The sequence below is a fragment of the Pleurodeles waltl genome, chromosome 3_1, assembly GCF_031143425.1.
Source record: "Pleurodeles waltl isolate 20211129_DDA chromosome 3_1, aPleWal1.hap1.20221129, whole genome shotgun sequence".
In the NCBI taxonomy this organism is placed as follows: Eukaryota; Metazoa; Chordata; class Amphibia; order Caudata; family Salamandridae; genus Pleurodeles; species Pleurodeles waltl.
Genome location: NC_090440.1, coordinates 1,148,113,437 through 1,148,131,590, shown reverse-complemented (window position 1 = coordinate 1,148,131,590; position 18,154 = coordinate 1,148,113,437).

Genomic DNA, 18,154 nt, shown 5'->3' with positions numbered 1-18,154 from the left:
CATATCCCTTAAAAGACAACACTGCCTTATCCACAGCTAAAGCCCTTGCCAAAGAATTCTTACCTAGGTTTGGAATGCCGAAAATGGTCTGGAGTGATAATGGGAGTGAATTTGTGGGTCGAGTGATGAAAAAAGTATGTGAGGGGCTAGGTATCCAGCAAAAATTCCACGCTGCAAATCACCCCCAATCAGCTGGACTAGTAGAGTGCTATAATGGCACGCTAAAACTGAAGTTGGCAAAGATACAAGCGAGCTCTGGTCTTAAATGGCCTGACGCTCTGCCTTTAGCACTCCTATCAACAAGAATGACTGTGCATTCGCGAGTGGGACTTAGTCCCTATGAAATTGTGTTCGGCCGCCCGGCCAACATATGGGGAGTGCCAAGACCAACAAAATTCAGTGAGATCGAACACCCTGTACTGCTTGATTATTTGTATGAATTGACGGCTAAATTGCGTGTTCTACACCAACAGGTTCACGATACTCTGCCTCAGGTCTCTGAAGCTCCAGGACATCTTATCGATCCTGGATCATGGGTGCTGGTCAAGAACTTCCAGCGGACAAAGAATGACCAGCCCCGTTGGACCGGCCCCCACCTCGTCCTTCTCTCAACAAGATCAGCTGTTCGAGTGGAAGGGAAAAAGAACTGGATCCACGGCGTAGATTGCAAGAGGGTCCCTTTTCCTCTACCGTACGACCGGTGGGTCCAGGAGGGGATCGCTGACTCTGAGACTGAGACCGTGCCTCATTTTTTGCCATTAGCGATGCACGTGTAAAAGGAACAATTTCTGAACGAGAAAGTGACAATAATTTGCAAGAAGCTGTGCCACCGTCAATTCGATTGAACACTACAGAGCCTGAACTCTTGTTCCAGAACCAGACAGTACCTGGAAAAAGCCGTTATAATTTGAGACCAAGAACTAAGGACAAATAATTTTTTTTTCCCATTCCATTGCTATTTTTTTTTAAAGTGCGGCTCTCTCATCTGAGAAACTTTCTTATTTTTTTTCTTTTCGAACCGCCATCCGGGTTCAGCTGTAGGGTCGTGGTTGCCCAAGTCTTTGGAGTGCAGCTGAAGACGTTAGGTCGACAGTTCTGGTCGGTCTAAGGGAGTTGCCCTGGACTGACAGAAGCATTCCCTAGCATGGAACACCCTACCACCGCGAGCAGCAATTAGAGAGGATGGAGTTTTTCAAGAATGAGAGACCTGCCAAACAGATGGATTTTAAAGCCAGAATGTCTATAATAATGACAAAGAAACGATTTTTGATATTATGTATTTTCATGTTGCTCAGTGTAATGACGTTTTTAATAGGATATGTTTTATTCTCTTTTCAAGTGACATTTGCTACCATTACACAGCCCATACCTCCTTCTACTGTTTCCTCGCATTCTTTTCACCCCCTGCCTGAACACGAGTCTGCCAGAAGCTTAGAATTTGTCAACAATTCATTCATTCAGCTTCTACACCAACACCAATTAGTAGTGAACACAACTAACCGTTGGGTGTGTGGTCTTATGCCTCATACTACTGATAAAGGTATCCCTTATCTGGTCCTGCCTTTCAGCCATAATTGTTCTGTGTGGGCATATAGAACGGTGTTCATATACGCGTATGAAGCCAACCCCCTACGTTCTGTGAAAGATAATCCTAAGAATAGTGCTCTAGCTAAGGGTATAGTAGATATGATTAGGGAAGATATTTCCTATGAGACTATCCCGAGAGTTGAGACACTAGCATATATTGGATGAACATAACAGGATATGGAGTTACTCTGAGTGGGAACCAGCGAGCAAAGAGATCCTCCCCGATTTGGATTGTACCCCATCAGGGTCACCTATGTCTGCAAGGTAATGGCAAGAATCCCAGAGCTCAGTTAGGGAAAAGTATCTGCACTGAAACATATGTTTTTGCGTCTCAGACTTCTCCTTCGTTCTTAGCAGCTAAGGGTACCTATTTCATCTGCCATAATAGAGCCTATACATGGTTACCCCCTGACTTCTCACGCACATATTTTGTTTCGTTCCTGTTACCTCCCACCTACACGGCCGCGGCAGATTACCATAAGACAAGGATAGTTAGAGGTGTCATAAGTAAAGAAGACACTACAGGACAAGAATTTGGAGATTTCGTAAAGGGTTTTCTGCCGTTTTGGGGTCCTATGGTTAACAGCAGGAACATAAGGCAATTGACAAGGGTGGTTGAATCCACGGTAGTTGAAACCGCCGGTGCCCTTAGTAATTTGACTGCTGAGCTCCAGTCGGATCGCCTTATGACTCTTCAGAACAGGGTCGCATTAGACATCATACTTGCAGACCGAGGTGGGGTATGTAAAGTGATCCAATCAAGTTGTTGTGTTTTCATCCAAGATAACGCTCCGACAGTCTACCAGGCCATTTCCAAACTGCATAAGATCTCCAAATCTATTCACGTGGATAAAGGAGATTGGTCATTGATGGGGTGGTTCTGGGAGCTGATATCCGCCTGGGGATGGAAGACTCTGGTAGTCATTGGGATGATCTTAGCCATTCTTTTCCTGTCCTGTTTGTGTGTACAGTGTGCTCCTGCAATATGTGGCCTCTGTGCTACATTGTGTGTAAGGAAACCTGTATCAAAAGACGAGCTAAGTAATAGGATGATGCTACAGCAACATCTCAACGACTTTATGAATATAGACTTGGACTCAGATTAGCGTGAGTATGGGTTATTGCCTATGTAAGGGCAAAAGGAGGGTCTGTGGTACTGAAAATTCTGGACCCGTGTTATAAACATCGTCGTATCACAACGATTTTGGTATCAGCAGACCGAGAATGATTAGAATAGTATGCACAAGCATTGTATTCATATTCAGGTGACGAAATCACCCGAATATCAGAGTTTCCGTCCTGAAACTCTGAGGTGCCATTTAAACGACAGCCATTTTGTGATTGCCCTCACATAGGCCAATGACTAATGCCGAAAACGAATCTGAAGGACACGTACATCTTTGCTGACTCCTCTGTGACCTGGGCAAGGTGACTCCACTGCCTGAAGCCAAACCTGTTCGGCCAGTTTCATTCCCAGTGGCCGAATGAGATTAGTATCAAGGCACAACACATCATAAAACCTTTAATCACACACAAACCATGCCTAATCTTACACACACCTGTCCCTGTTTCTTTCTTTATGACTTGCTTTACAAGGAGGAGGTGCCTGTTTATATTGGGGGTCCGTCGATATCTGATGAAAGTACTGAGCCTTGCCGGGTAATTGATTAAGGGCTGGACAAACTGAAATATGGCTTGTCATCATAACACTGCTATTTCTTTGTAGTGAAAATATGTGAATGGTCAACTGTAAAATAAGGAATGTTTGCCTAAAGCATAATATTTTGTATAAAAGAGAAGGTTAGCTTTGCAAGGGGAGCAGTCTCCTGAGAATATACACTGTGTTGTACTTCTAGGATACCTGTTACTGGCTGCAGCCAATAAACAAGATCTTTGACTTCACCAAGAAGACTCTGTGTTTCTGTAGTCTGAAACAGGAAGGACTCGAAGTCTTAGGGTGTGTTCCCTGGCACCACTGGGTTCTGAAAAACCCAGTACTTCACTATCAGGATGCTTAGGAAGATCATGATTCTTTAATCAATAAAGCGATACATTGGCGGAGATTTAAGAGAGGCTTTCTAGACATTGTGAGATCTGATATGGTGAATGTCACAAGACGCCCTCAGGCTCCTCTTCTTTTGATTATATAGAAGTTGAGCTAAAAAGTATGCTCTTGGCAGATGGTTTTATTAATATGAAACTCTGCACTTGTCATATACGTTACTCTGCCTTTGCGAGATTAGGATTTAAAACTGCCTCCGTGTATATCGGCAGTCTAATTCTGGTGAAGCTGCAAGGGGCGCGGTACTGTTACTCCCAGCCAGCCAATCACAGAAGGGGAGTCTGGGAGTCTGGGATGAATATGATTGACTGACTGCACCTGGGAACTGAGGAAAAAGAAAGACAACTTTTCTATTTTTTCACTCGCAAACATGAAGGTTGATTTAAATCACATTTTTACTCAGGGCTGCCTTGTGGTAAAAACTAATCCAGTGAGAGTCTGCAGCAGCTCCTAACAGCTACGAGTACAGCAAGAGGACTTTAGCTTCATTTCGTGGAATTTATCAGAGATTAAATCCAAGCTAGTTGATAAAGACTGGTTGGCTTTTATAGAGCAGTTTGATGTTTGCCTTTTTCAAGAGACCTGGGCAACTGAAAAGATATTTATTGACGGTTTTGCTACTTACACTGTGGAAGCAGTAGCCCCAAAAAATGTGGTCGGGTTATGGGTGCTGTTGACACTGGTCAAATGTGATATTGTTTGTTATCATGAGTTGCTTCTTCTGATTTATTGGGACTCTGGCTAAAGTTGCCAACTGGTTTATCACTGTGTTTTTCTGAATGTATATGCGAGGTCAGTGCCTGCTGGCAATGACTCTCCAGTTATAACCCAACTAGGTGAGTTGATCGACAAATACAAACATGAGGCCATAGTTATTGTAGCTGGAGACTTTAATATTTATTTTGAGCCGTCTCTGCTAATTAGTCTTGTAACTGAACGGGAGGATGAAGCGACCCCTTTCTAAACCTTTGCAGGTTGAATCTATGGTGGTTGGTCGGGGTCTGAGTGTGTGTTATGGGAGAACCCTATCGGATCCTGGCAGAGCGGTTACTTTAAAAAAGGGTTCTCTATCGAATGTTATTGAGTATGCCTTGCTTGGCGTTACCCTCTGGCCGACATTATCTGACATGGAGGTTGTCCACCGTACTGACAGTGATTACAGCTCCCTGATTACCACTTTAATGGGGGATGACTTAGTGAGTTTACTGTCAACTCATTCTGTTATGTTTCCTGAACCTATTGTGGCTAATAATTGCAGAAGAGTTTCCTGGCCGAGGGTGTAGGCAAATAAGGATTGCACGCAGGAATTTACCAGAGGTTTGTGAACTATATGTCCAAGTACCAGTACACCCCTGAGTCAGACACATCGATTTTAGATATTCATAAGCGTTTCTTTGGTACAGTGCAGGGTATTAACAAAAAAATAACAGGTGCGAGATCCAATAGTTGCCTACATGACCCTAAACGGTTTTCATATGATTGTGAGTCGGCGAAGCAGGTTTGAAAAAAATGAAGTGAGAGGCTATAATCGATCTTGAAATTTACGCAGCATGTGCTCGATTTAAAGCTGCGCTCAAGCAGGCTAAGTGTAAGTGGGAGGATACAAACTGGCAGAACATGTTACGGGCCCTAAAAACTAAAGACAGTTCAGCTTTTTGGCGCATATTTACGTTTGGGAATGCTGGGAGTTTTAACCGCAGACGTCATCATATTCGACACAAACGATGGAAGGAACAGTTTGCTGAAATGTACGCCAAAGATATTTTAGCCATTTTTCCGCTGAGTCATATAGGAGTTCAGGGGCCATTAAGTCAGCCTCAGGTGCTGGGCATACCACAAGTGTTTGTTTGAGCCTAGAGGATACACTCTCTGCTATTTATAATCTTAAACCTCTTAATGCCCCATGCCCTGATCATATCCTGGGGTACCTGTTTAAGTCTTAACCTCAGATCTGGGCTTCTTATGTGAACCTTTTGTCAAATGCAATTTCGGCGGTCGTGGGGGGAGGGAGGTCTGGATAACTGGAGGGGAGCTGAGATAATTTCAATATGCAAGATGGTTGATACAGGATGCCATGCTAATTATAGACCTTTAAGACTGATTGACAACTGGCAAAGGATCTTCTCTAGGCAGGTATTTGTAAAACTGCAAAACTGGATGGATGCTGAGCCTATATTGTCCCCCTTACAGGCAGGATTCTGAGCTAAAACTACCATGTTAGATCAAGTTTTAAAATTGTCCCTTCTTTATTGGAAATATGTTCTCCTTGGCAATCAGAAATTATCTGTAGCATTTGTTGATCTATGCGCTGCATTGGATCTTGTCTCGCGTGAGAAACTTTGGAGAGTACTAGAGGATTTGGAGATTCCTACAGGTTTACTGGAACTTCTTATCACGACTCCATGAAATCAATTATGCCCCAATAAGGTGGGGCAATAGTGGTGAATTGACAGAGTGAATTCCAATATTGTGTGGGGTAAGGTAGGGTTGCATTCTAGCTGCAACATAGTTTACTTTATCTGTCAACAATATGATAGAGGAGTTAGAGAATTGTGTTAATGATGCCCCCTTTTAAACGGGGTGAAGATACCAATATTGCTCTTTGCAGACGACTCATTACTGATATCTAAGCCACAGATGGGCCTTCAAACACTGCTAGAAAGATTTCTAGAGTTTTGAAGCAAAATGGGTTTGGAGCTGAACGTGGGTGAAACAAAGTTTATGGTTTTTAGCAAGTCTGCGGCCACCAGCTTGACTGTGAAGATCAGACCCAACCCAGTAGAGAGGTTGGATAGTATTGAGTATTTGGGTGTGACGCTTTCAAATACATTTTATTGGGTGCCTGAAATTTTAAAAGGATCACTCATTTTGTCCCACTGATCCAAACTTAATTTTTGCGTTTTTCCCCAAAATACATATTTGCGACATATTTCACTTGCACTAGAAGTCTATTGTGGCAAGGCCCAGAGTTCCACTCTGTACATAGCCGAAATCTGGGTTTACTGAAATACTCATGAGTTGTCTGTAGCTAAGAATCATTTCATCAGGGCTTTGGTTTCTGTACCTGTTAGCCACCCTCTTTTGTCTTAGGTCTTAAATGCGTATCAGATCTGGTTCAGTGGAGGCCCTTATTATTATGGGTAGGCGTTTGGACAATTCCAGAGCTCATTGTCTACAAAGACTCCTTGTGAGAATTATTGAAACTGGATTATGCTCTGAAGGTCCCCTGGCTGAGACATCTCTGCAACTGGGGCAAGAAATTGGGATTACTTAGTTTCTAGGCCTCTGCGGATTTACTCTGTAAAGAAGAAAAAATGTTTTTTAAAACAACTTATTGGTCCTCAGTGCAAAAGCATCTAATAACCAGAGGCAGTTTGGGGCATTTGTGTGAACAATTCTTGGATGTGAAGCCCTTACCTGTGTATCAGAACATTTTAGATACTATAGCCCTGCCCCTGGCCAAAAGCCTATATGTAAGATTTAGATATGGCTGTTTATCCTTGAGAGATTTTTGTAGCAGCTGGGGGAAAGAGCAAGGACTATCCTCCTGCCCTGCCTGTGGCATTGATCGTGAGTCAGTCAAACATGTTATGTTTATCTGTCCGGGGTACCACAGTCAGCGGCAAAGGTGGTTGTGTCCTGTGTGTCTAGGCCTGGGGGTGGACAGTTGTTCCGAGGCTCAGCACATTTTTACTTATGGTACCTCTGGTCCTGTTGTATTTTGTGTTAGCCATTTCTGGTTTAATCTTTGGCTCAAACGGAAAAAGATTTGGAATTATTAACCTATCATGCAGGTGTGAGCCTTTGTGGAATTCCGGGGACTGATTTTAAGATTTGTACTGTTAAGGTATTAGAGTTTGTTTCGGTTTTATTTGTGTTTATATGTTTACCTCAGTTGTTTGAACTTAATCTTCAACTGTTCTTCTTATTAAGCATTTACTAAAATATTCAGCTCCCGTCAGTTTCTCTAGCTTGAAGCTGCTTGGTTTTCTGTTTTATATTGAAATCACTCATGTATCTTAATGTTCTCTGAATTTTACTAACTATAATTAGCAAAACAGTCCTATGTTGATTTTGTTTTATTTTGGGTTTAATTTTCTGAATTTGAATTATGTATTAATCAATTGCTATGCTGTACTTTGATGGTTTTTAACCGAATAAAGTTTTACTACTACTACTAGTACTACACAGTGTATCATTTACTTCGTAGGGTATGCTTTGCACATCACTGTATTTAGGTTAATCCCCAGGAATGTAATCCATTTGCATTGGATCAGATAAGACTTTTCCACGTTTAACCGTAGCCCTAGTTCTTTAGAGAGTCTCATAAAGCCATCATAGATCTTCTTGCACATCAGAAGGACCGTACCTTAATGAGCCAGCCGTTTAAGTTTGGGAATACCTGATGACCGCTTCTTCTTAGGAACCATGCTACCGAAGTCATACACTTGGTGAAAATTATGGGAGCAGATTGAAGTCTGAATGGGAGAATTTGAGTAGGTAATGGTACTCCGCCACTTCAAACTCAAATATTTTCTGAGTTTCACATGAATGGGGATGTGAAAACAGCATCGAGAAGATCTAGGAAAGCCATACCATTTCTCAAATTTAGGAGTTGCACGATCTCCTGGAGTAAAAGCACCATGAACAGTTGTTTCTTTATAAATTTGTTCAACAGTCTTAGATTCATGACGTACCCCAGTTCCCCGACTTCTTTATGAGGAAGAGATTTGAATCAAATCCCTTGTTTCGATAGATTTATGGACTCTCTTCTATAGCCCCTTCACAAAGCTATATCTTTGATGTAGAAGAGCTAGATGTTGATGGGACCTATTTCACAGAGGGATCTTGTGAGGCTTTTGAACATATTACAGGGTGTGACCATGACAGATGATATCCAGAACCCATTTGTCTGATATTCTTCCACTGGTCGTAGTAAACATTCAAGTCTGAGAATGAATGTGCTTGCTGAATTTCAGGGTAAGGTTGTTGATTGTATGACTACAATGAGACTCTAGATCTGTTGCCTCTTCATCTGTTGCTTCAAAAGCAGTGAAAATGGCATTGCTATAATTATCCCGGTGAACGTGCCATGTCCGTGTCTGGCTTAGTGGATTGTAGGGCATCATCTACACACTTGCCATAAAGATTTTCCCATCAAAGGACATGTCCAGAATCTTGGCCTGGAAGTCAGGACGGAAAGAGGTAGATTTCAGACAACCTTGCCAGTATAACACCGCAGCTTCAAAATCTGTTGAAAGGCTGTAGAAGCCACATCCATGGCAGTACTGATAGTTTCTGAGGAGGCCCTCTCCTTCCTGCAATATTTCCATTGCTTCTTTCCATTTGTCCTCAGGTAACAACTCAGGGAAAGGTGCCATATCTGACCAAATCTTTCTGTCAAAGCTCTCCTATATGTCCAGCGCAGGAGATGCCCTTATAGTCTTGGCTACCATTGTGGAGAATCTCTTCCCGCATTGTCCAAAAGTCTTCCTTCTTTATCCATCACTTTCTACATAGTCATCATGAATTATGATTGGTAGCAACACTCGAGTATCTGAGCAAGGCTGATCATTTTAGTTTTTTTCCTACAGTTGCTGCATCATGGAGGCACCAGGAGTAGCAGGACATGCCAGGATAATCTGTGGATTTGATAATGCAGGAGTACTTGCTTCAGGAAACCTTTTATAAAAATCGTCAAGCATGTGACGAAAATCTGTCACTAATGAAACTCGTTGAGTTTTCTGCATACTGAGGATGCTCCTCAAATACTTCCTCATAAGGGTAATACTCTTTAAAAGATTCATAATGACAAGACTTATATCCCTGTGTACTTGAAAATAAAAATCCCCCTTCATAGTAAGAGACGTGTCTTTATTGTGATCATCATCATAATCCTGGCACTTCATGTGTAGCTGTGTGGGGCTATACCCTGGACTGAAGGGGCCATCTTCATCTTCTGAACCCTCGATTTCTAGCAGGTGTACCGGTAGAAGTGGTGACATCTTACTTGGGAAGGACCAAAACAGGTGGATAGTCACAGGAATGCCTGCCTGAGTGATCAAAATTGAAGTTTCCTTCACATTGATGCGCCAGTTGATGAAGGAGGTGTTGTATGTATGGTTGCCACACTGATCAAGGCCGTAGGCATTTTCGGCATTGACAATAAAGTGCTTGTCAACAAGAGCACCGCCAACAGCTTCATCAATGAAGTGGACATGACAGCTGACTTTGACAACGAGGATGAGACTGCTTGGGTACCTGATGGTCGTTAGCAGCCTTCTTTTCAATGGCAGGTCTGTTGTTGATATTGCTGTCTGAGAAAAAGAAGACTGTTTGAATAGAGTAGCTGGCTCAGAAGCAGTGTTTTCATGTCTTTCTCACGAGGAAGAGGAGACTGGATCTTCTTTTTTAACTGGTGTATCGGCATCTGCACATTTTTCTATGATGTTTACTCTTTTTAGAAATCTCTTCAAATGAGAAATACACCTCATGTTTACATTTTCTTGTGGGTGAAGGTGGGCCCCGGTCTTCCTCACCTTATGGAGTGTTTCCTGAGGCTTTTTGCTGAAAAAGTCGCTTATGCAGATATAAACAGTCTTCTGAGAATAATCTTGGTTTCTCACAAGATCTACATTAGGGATGGGTGGAAGTTGCAGAGTTTCATTCTGTAGAATTCTGCGGGGTTACAGAAAAACTCTGTGAGTTTCTTTGGAATTCCACCAATGGGCGGAAAATATGCAGCTCACATTGCAATTTAGAACTGATAGCGCGAACAGCACTGAAAATCAGCACGAACGGCACCATGCATTGTGCATGTCACTCGCCTTGATTTTGCTGCTGCTCAAGTACAAATTCCACTTGAGCAGCAGCAAGTATACTTGACTGGCAGCCCTCTGGCCATGATTGCTCACACATGCACGCAACTGCTCAAGGTAGAAAAACCCTGCTAGGGGATGACAAATATCGCTCATGGCTTGCATATTTTGGAGCCTTGCAGGAGAAAAAGTCCACCATGCAGTGACTGGCAGTATTTGGCCAGAACTCTGCATTAAAGAGTAACTCCAAGTGGCTAAAATTCTGCAGATTCCGAGGGGGGAACATAATATTTCCCCACCACTAATTTACACGGTCTAAGAAGTTGTTTTGGGATCCCTCTGACATGATGATCAGTCAGCAACCCATAGCTCTATAGTTACGTAAATGCAGCTTAAAGAACAAATCTGAATCTTAGAAGTCCAAAGGTCAAAATTTGACTAAATGCACTGTAGAACTGAGCAGAGTTCATAAGACTCCCTCACACTCGACATGCTGTTAGAAATCTGAGGAATGCTCATGAAGCTGTGCTCTGATTGGCTGAATTTTGAACAAAACAATATGAATTGGTTAATAATGTAACTTGATTTTTAGTATTGCTTTCAATGACTCGCTCTGCAATACTTGTAATTATTACAGGGAACTCCCACCGTTGCTGCGGGGAAGATTTAAGTAAGTGTATCTTTGAAAAAAGTTTTGGCTGTCCATTTCTACTGGCCCTGAATGCTGAGGGACTGATGCAGAGTTTGGCTGAAAGGGTAACCCTCATAAAAGTAGAGGATACCCAGTCTGCCAGACTGACAGTCCGCCTGCTCTATTTTCAGTCAGGCAGACTGTCATGAGTCCAAGAGTGGTAATCCCAACCCCCACCTCGCTGTCAAGTCTTCCAAAGTAATTTATTTTGTTTTATTCTCCAAAAAATATGTATTCTCAGTTATATCTTGAAGTATCGAAAAGATCTGTTTGAAACTCTAGTACTCGTGTATTTATTTTCCTTTTAATTTTATTACTCCCACGGGTTTTGCAGATTGTCCAGCAGTTTGTTCATGCCAGGTTGGTAAAGCCACATGTGTTTCACCCCGTTACAATGCCTAAAAGGCTGGGGCTTACTCAAGGCTTGGGTGCAGTTTAAACTCTATAAATAAACCGTAGCGTTCAATTTTCTCTCCAAGTCTTTATATAAAAAACATACAGGTTCATGATAAGCTTATTCAGTGTCAGGAAAGCACCAGAATCAGGAATTACTGTGGTCCATTGAGGTGTGTACTGTATTTAGGATCCACCATGGAAATCCTGCCGGTCCTGAACTGAAAAGAATTAGGAAGGACTCCCACACACAGGGAGAAAATACCCAGGGTGATTATTTTTTGGCTCTACATAAGTAGCACTTCAGCTTTAGGAATTTGTATCTGAAAAGCTGAGCAGCTGCATAAGCCATGGCAGTCACTGTGCTAACATTGGGGCGTCTGAAGGCACAGACATTTCCACAAGGCAGGTATAGATCTCTAAAATTGGTGGGTGATAGTTCAGCCAGGGTGGCGGTGATAATAGTCTAAATGAGGCCCTAAATTCTATGTTTTTTCATGGTAAGTCTTTAAATCTGCCACATGTGAAGCATTTCGTGCGCCTCGAAGAGCAGGCAGATGTATGTGGGTGTGCATTTCTACAATACCTACTCAGTGAACAATGTCCAATTTTGTAATTGCCTGCCATTTTTTATTGTGACATGCTTATTGGGCTAGGTTGCAGTGTATTCTTTGGGCATGGCTGATTCCCTTCACATCAAACAGTACATGGAACCCCACCACTGTCAGACTGATCTGGAGCTGGATAGATGGTTCTCTAAGAATAATAACAATTTAGCATATTGAGAGCTTTATAACGGTTATATTGGATTTCAAACCAGTCACCTGGTAGTTTGCACCTCCTTCCAAGTTCTCGCAGTTCGGCATGAAATACAGCACCTGCTTCTCTTCCTGCTTTGTCAGTTTGTCTCAATGAATAAGTTACTTACCTTCAGTAACAAATTATCTTGTAGAGACATCTAGCCACAGATTCCTTACCTTTAAATTTCTCAGGCGTCAGACTGGATCAGATGATTTTTTGTGAGCAGTACCCCTGTGCGCCAGTAGGTGGCTTCATTCAGTTCTGTGCAACAGCGTCATATGCACCGGAAGTGAAGTTGCGGTCATCTATATATGTGCCACCTCAGCATGCGGAGATCAGTTACTTTTCACGACTTTCCACACCAGGTGCGCAGTCATGAAGTGCACTGACATTGGTGTGTCCAAACTAGGGCCCCGAAATGGATGATCCTTAACCATAGAAATCTGCCCACAGAGCGGGAGGAATGGGTGGGTCGGTAAGGAATCTGCGGCCAGATATTGTCTCTACCAGATAATTTCGTTACAGAAGGTAAGAATCTTGTTAATCTAATAGAGACATCTAGCTGCAGATTCCTTACTTTGAATAGATACCCAAGCAATACCATCCCTGGTGGAGGGTTGTGGATACATTTTCTAACTAGAAAATCCTCAAAAAGCACACATTAAGTAGGTGAGAACCACACTGAGGACCCACTGAGGCACAATGAAGGGTGAAGAGGAAACATAAGTCTTTTTAGGAATCTATTTACAATAGGGGACTTAAACAGAGAGGGTTGGTCAGACAGCCACAGGAAGGCAGATAGAGCAGAGAGTTAACCCTTAAGAGTACCCAGAGCAGAGCACTGCTAGGCAATGGTAAGAATGAAGAGAAGAATATCAGAGAATCTGGCAGAAAGAGGGTTGATAGACTTTTCTGTACAATAATTTACAATTTTTTGTCTTTTGCAAGCGTCCACCGACTTGGAGGGATGTCTGGCTGCGAGAATAACATTTCAGACTTTGGGAGGAAGGTCGAAAGCTGTCAACTGTCACTGCTCAATCTCCAGGAGAAGAAGGAGAGTTGACAGATTTGGGTGGAGGACCCCACCCTGCATCTGTGACAGAAGATCCTCCAGAAGGGGCAGCCTCATCGATGCTCATTTCCAGAAGTTCAGGATGCAAGACTCTCTGTGCCCAATCCGGAGCCACAAGGATGACTGGGACTCAGTTGTTTTTGATCTTCTTGAGAACTCTGGGCAGAAGTGGTATGGGCAGAAAGGTGTACAGGAGCCCTGAACAACTCAAATCGAGACGAGAAGCGTCTCAGGGAAATCGCCGGCTTGGAAACTCCAACACACAAAACTGCTGATATTGTGCATTCTCTTCAGCGGCAAACATATCTAACCAAGACTCTCCCCATTGCTTAAATAGGCCTTGCATCGCCTCCGAGTGGAGAAGCAACTCATAATCCATTAGGCATTGACAGCTGAGTTTTTCCGCCCTGGTGTTCAGAGAACCTGCCAGGTTTTAAACCACCAGAGATATGTCCAGCTGTTCTGGTCATGTCCAGAGGTGCAGGGCCTCCTGACAAAGTATCCACAGCCCCACCCCACCCTGCTTGTTGCAGTACCACATAGTGGTGGTGTTGTCCTTGAACACCTGCACTACTTTTCCCTTGATAGAGGGAAGAAATGCTTTCAATGCTAGTCTGATCACTCTGAGCTCCAGCAAGTTGGTGTGGAGCCCGGATTTTGTTGAAGACCAGATTCCTCTGATCGCCACCTCTCCCAGATGACTGCCCCATCCCAGGAGTGACGCATCTGTCACTACTGTCAGACCTGGTTGGAGAAGGGAGAGGAGTCTGCCTTTGACCCAATCGCAGTTCGTTAGCCACCACTGCAGGTCTTTTGCAGTTCCCTCTGAGATCTGGACCATGTCAGAGAGGTTCCCCTGAAGCTGCAGCCACTGGAACTTCAGGTCCCACTGAAGAGCCTGTATATGCTACCTGGCATGATTCATCAGCAGGATGCAAGAAGCCATGAGGCCCAGCAGCCTCAGAGTCATTCTCACTAAAGTCAAGGATAGAGGCCGAAACATTGGTACCATAACCTGAATATCCTGGACTCACTGCATGGAGGATAAGCCCAAAACTGCACAGTATCCAGAAGAACAAGTTACTTACCTTGGGTAACAAATAATCTGGTAGAGACATATTCTAGTTGCAGATTCCTTACCTTAGAATTTCCCCCAGGCGTCAGACTGAATCTAGAGATTTTTCTTCGAGCAGTATCCTTGCAGGCCACAAGGTGGCGTCGTCGACTCTGTGTGCGTCGTTGGCATCGTGATCGCTGTGATGGCATCGCGGTCATATATAGGCGCCAGCCCGGTGAGCTGACGTCAGTTTCTTTTCACGACTTTCCACTGCAGTAGCGCTGAGCCATGAAGAACACTGATGTTGGTGCGCCAAAACTAGGGCCCTGAAAAGGGAGTCCCTATCCCTAGAAATCAGTTTGCAAATGGGGAGGATGGATGGGTCAGTAAGGAGTCTGCAACTAGAATATGTCCCTACCAGATAATTTGTTACTGAAGGTAAGTAACTCGTTCATCTGATAGATACTTCTAGCTGCCAATTCCTTACTTTAGAATAGATACCCAAGCAATACCATCCTCGGAGGTAGGCTGCAAACCAAGATCAGACTAAAAGGTCCTGCAGGACAGAACGGTCAAAGTAGCCACCTCTACGGATCTGACTGTCCAGGCAACAGTGCTTTGTGAGTGTGTGCGGTGATGCCCATGTTGCTGCCTGGCAGTTGTCCAGGAGATTTGTACAAAGATGGTTGATCTGGCCATCTAAGAAAGGCAGAGGGGGCAGACAGGTAGCCTTTAAGGGTGCACAAAGCAGAGCCCTGCTGGACAAGAGAGAGGATGAACATCAGAGGTGCAGAAGGGGGATCAACAAATTTGTTGGTACACCATGCCACAAATTTGTTCCAACTGTATGTGTATACTGTTTTGCTGGAGGGATGGAGGGACGCCTGGCAGGTAAGATTACATTGCAGACTTCAGGCGTAAGGTCGAAGGCTGTCAACTGCCACCACTCATCTCCATGCAAGGAGGTGAAAACAGGACAGGTTTGGGTGGAGAACCGTCCCCTGCTGATGCAACAAAGGATCCTCCAGAAGGGGCAGTCTGATCAGAGGATCAATGGCCATGTTTAGAAGCTAGAGATAACATACTCTTAGTGCCTTGTCTGGAGCCACAAGAATGACTTGGGCCTGGTCGTTCTTGATCTTCTTCAGAACTGTGGGCAGAAGTGGTATTGGCAGAAAGGCAGAAAGTAGGTATGAGTTCCACTCAAGACGAAAAGCATCACCGAGAGAGTGTCAACTCGGAAACTCCAACGTGCAAAACAGCTGACATTGAGCGTTCTCTGTGGAGGCGAAGAGATCTAACCAAGGCTCTCCACACTGCTGAAATAGACCTTGCGCCACCTCTGGATGGAGACACCATCCGTGATCAACCATGCATCGATGACCGAGTTTGTCTGCTGTGGCATTCAGAGAGCCCACCAGATGTTAAACCACCAGGGCTATGCCCTGGTGTTCCAGCCCTGTCCAGAGGTGTAGAGCCTCTTGATGAAGGGTCACAACCCAACTCCATCCTGCTTGTTGCAGTACGACATGGCAGTGGAATTGTCTGTGAACAGCTGCACCACTTTGCCTTGAAGAGAGGGAAGGAATGCTTTCAATGCAAGCCTGATTGCCCTGAGCTCCAGAAGATTGATGTGGAGCCTGTACTCCACCAAACACCAGAGTCCTCTAGTCTCTGCCTCCCATGTGGACACCCCATCCCTGGAGTGACACATCTGTCAACACTGAGATCTGGTTGGGAATGGGAGAGGGATCTGCCTCTCACCCAATTGTGAATCGAACGCCACCACTGCAGATCTTTGGCAGTTCCATCCAAGATCTGGACCATGCCAGAAAGATTCCCCCCATCATGCACCCACTGAACCCGCATGTGCCATCTGGCCAATAGAGCTGTAACCTCCTCGCAGAGAAGTGCCAGGTTATCCTCCGTCATCCGATCACAGGATGGAGGCATGGCCTGAGGGGTAGTCTCAAAGGGGAGGGAGTAGCTCCTTCAGACTATTTGCAAAACCCACTTGCCCGTCGTGATGGATTCCCAGTGGGGCAGGTGATGGTAGATTCTGCCACCAACTGGTCCAGGATGGAGCGACAGACTAGGAAGGTTTGGAGACAGCAGCGGGGGCAAAGGTGGACAGGTGGACTGCTGGCTCCCTGATCCACGAGCATGTGGGATCCAGCGTCCGCAGACACGCAGAGGATGTGCGGTAATGTGGCTAGATGGGAATGCACAGAGTTGGGCACCTCTTCCATAGCCACGAAAGGGGTGAAAAGCAGACTGTGGGGGGTGAGGAGCAGCCGGGACTCAAGGTAGCTCAAGGCGGAGGACCTCACCCGCTCTTCTCAAAACCACAGAATACGACGCTCCCTCCTCCATAGCCATGGTAGCGGAAGAAACATAGCCAGTGTCAGGAGAGTTATCCTGACCATTAGCTTCGCCCAAATCCTGCACCCAGTCCATTTCAGGGTCTTCCAGCTGAAATTCTAAAGGCTCCATTGACCCCTCCACACTTTACTCATATCCGTACCCATAGTAATAAGGGTCAGGATCCAACCTGGGGAGTGTAGGCTCTGTCGAAGATGGAATCGGCGTTGAGCAACGTCGGTCCTCCTCCAGGTCGGAGTGGGGTATAAGTATGGGGTTGACATCGATCGTGGGCCAGACAGACAACAGAAGCATCAACACCTTTGCCGGCTCCCTGGTACGTTGCGGTGGCAGACTAGCATTGCATCGGTACGGATTTGACATGGATCCTGAGGGGCCCTCCAGAGCTGGGGCCGAAGCCACCAGTGCGGAATCCGAGGGGGCCCCCTCTGAACCCACTGGCCCGAAGGTGTCCAGGGGGGTTGTTCTGCCCTTATATGAGTAGCATGACCTCATAGAATTCCTTAAGTTGGGCAGGGATCTCCCTGGCTTCCAGAAACTTGGGGAGGTGTGGGGTCGGCCCAAAAAGAGTCTCTATAGACAGAAGCCGAGAATGTCTACGCTCTTCCTGTGTCGCATCATCGGAGCAATGGGGTGAAGTTGAAGAACGTTTGTTCTTCTTTGAGTTCTTCTTGTGACCCGAATGTCCTAAGGACTTCGAATGGGACAAAGAAGAGTGGTGATGGCTCCGCGAGAGGCCTCGTGACCTCTCTCTCAATAGAGTCCAGGAGCAACGCGGAGTCGAGCATCTGCCGCCATGATCTTTAAGGACCACTCCCTCAAAGCCTTCGGGATCATGGCCCAGCACCGGCTCCAGGCACCACAAACACACAAGATGCAGATTTGTAACCAACATCATGCGGTGAAAGGAATCACACAGCTTAAACTCGGTCTTCTCTGACATCCTTGAAGCACCAAAAAATGTCAAGAACTCAACAAAATGGTTGAACTCAGTTAAAAAACGACTGAGGGTAGCTCTCTCCAGATCTGTGCATAGGCTGGGGTGGAAAGAAAAGAACTGACATCAGCGTGCCGGGATGGCGCCTATATACGACCGCAACATCATCACGGTGATCACAATGCCAATGACGCATGCAGAGTCGACCAATGCCACCTGACGGTGCGCAAGGAGGCTTCTTGAAGAAAAATCTGCAGAACCAGTCTGACGCCTGGGTGAAAGTCTAACGTAAGGAATCTGCAACTAGAAGTCTCTATCAGATAAGCTCTGATAGGACTGATGATAGGGGTCGTC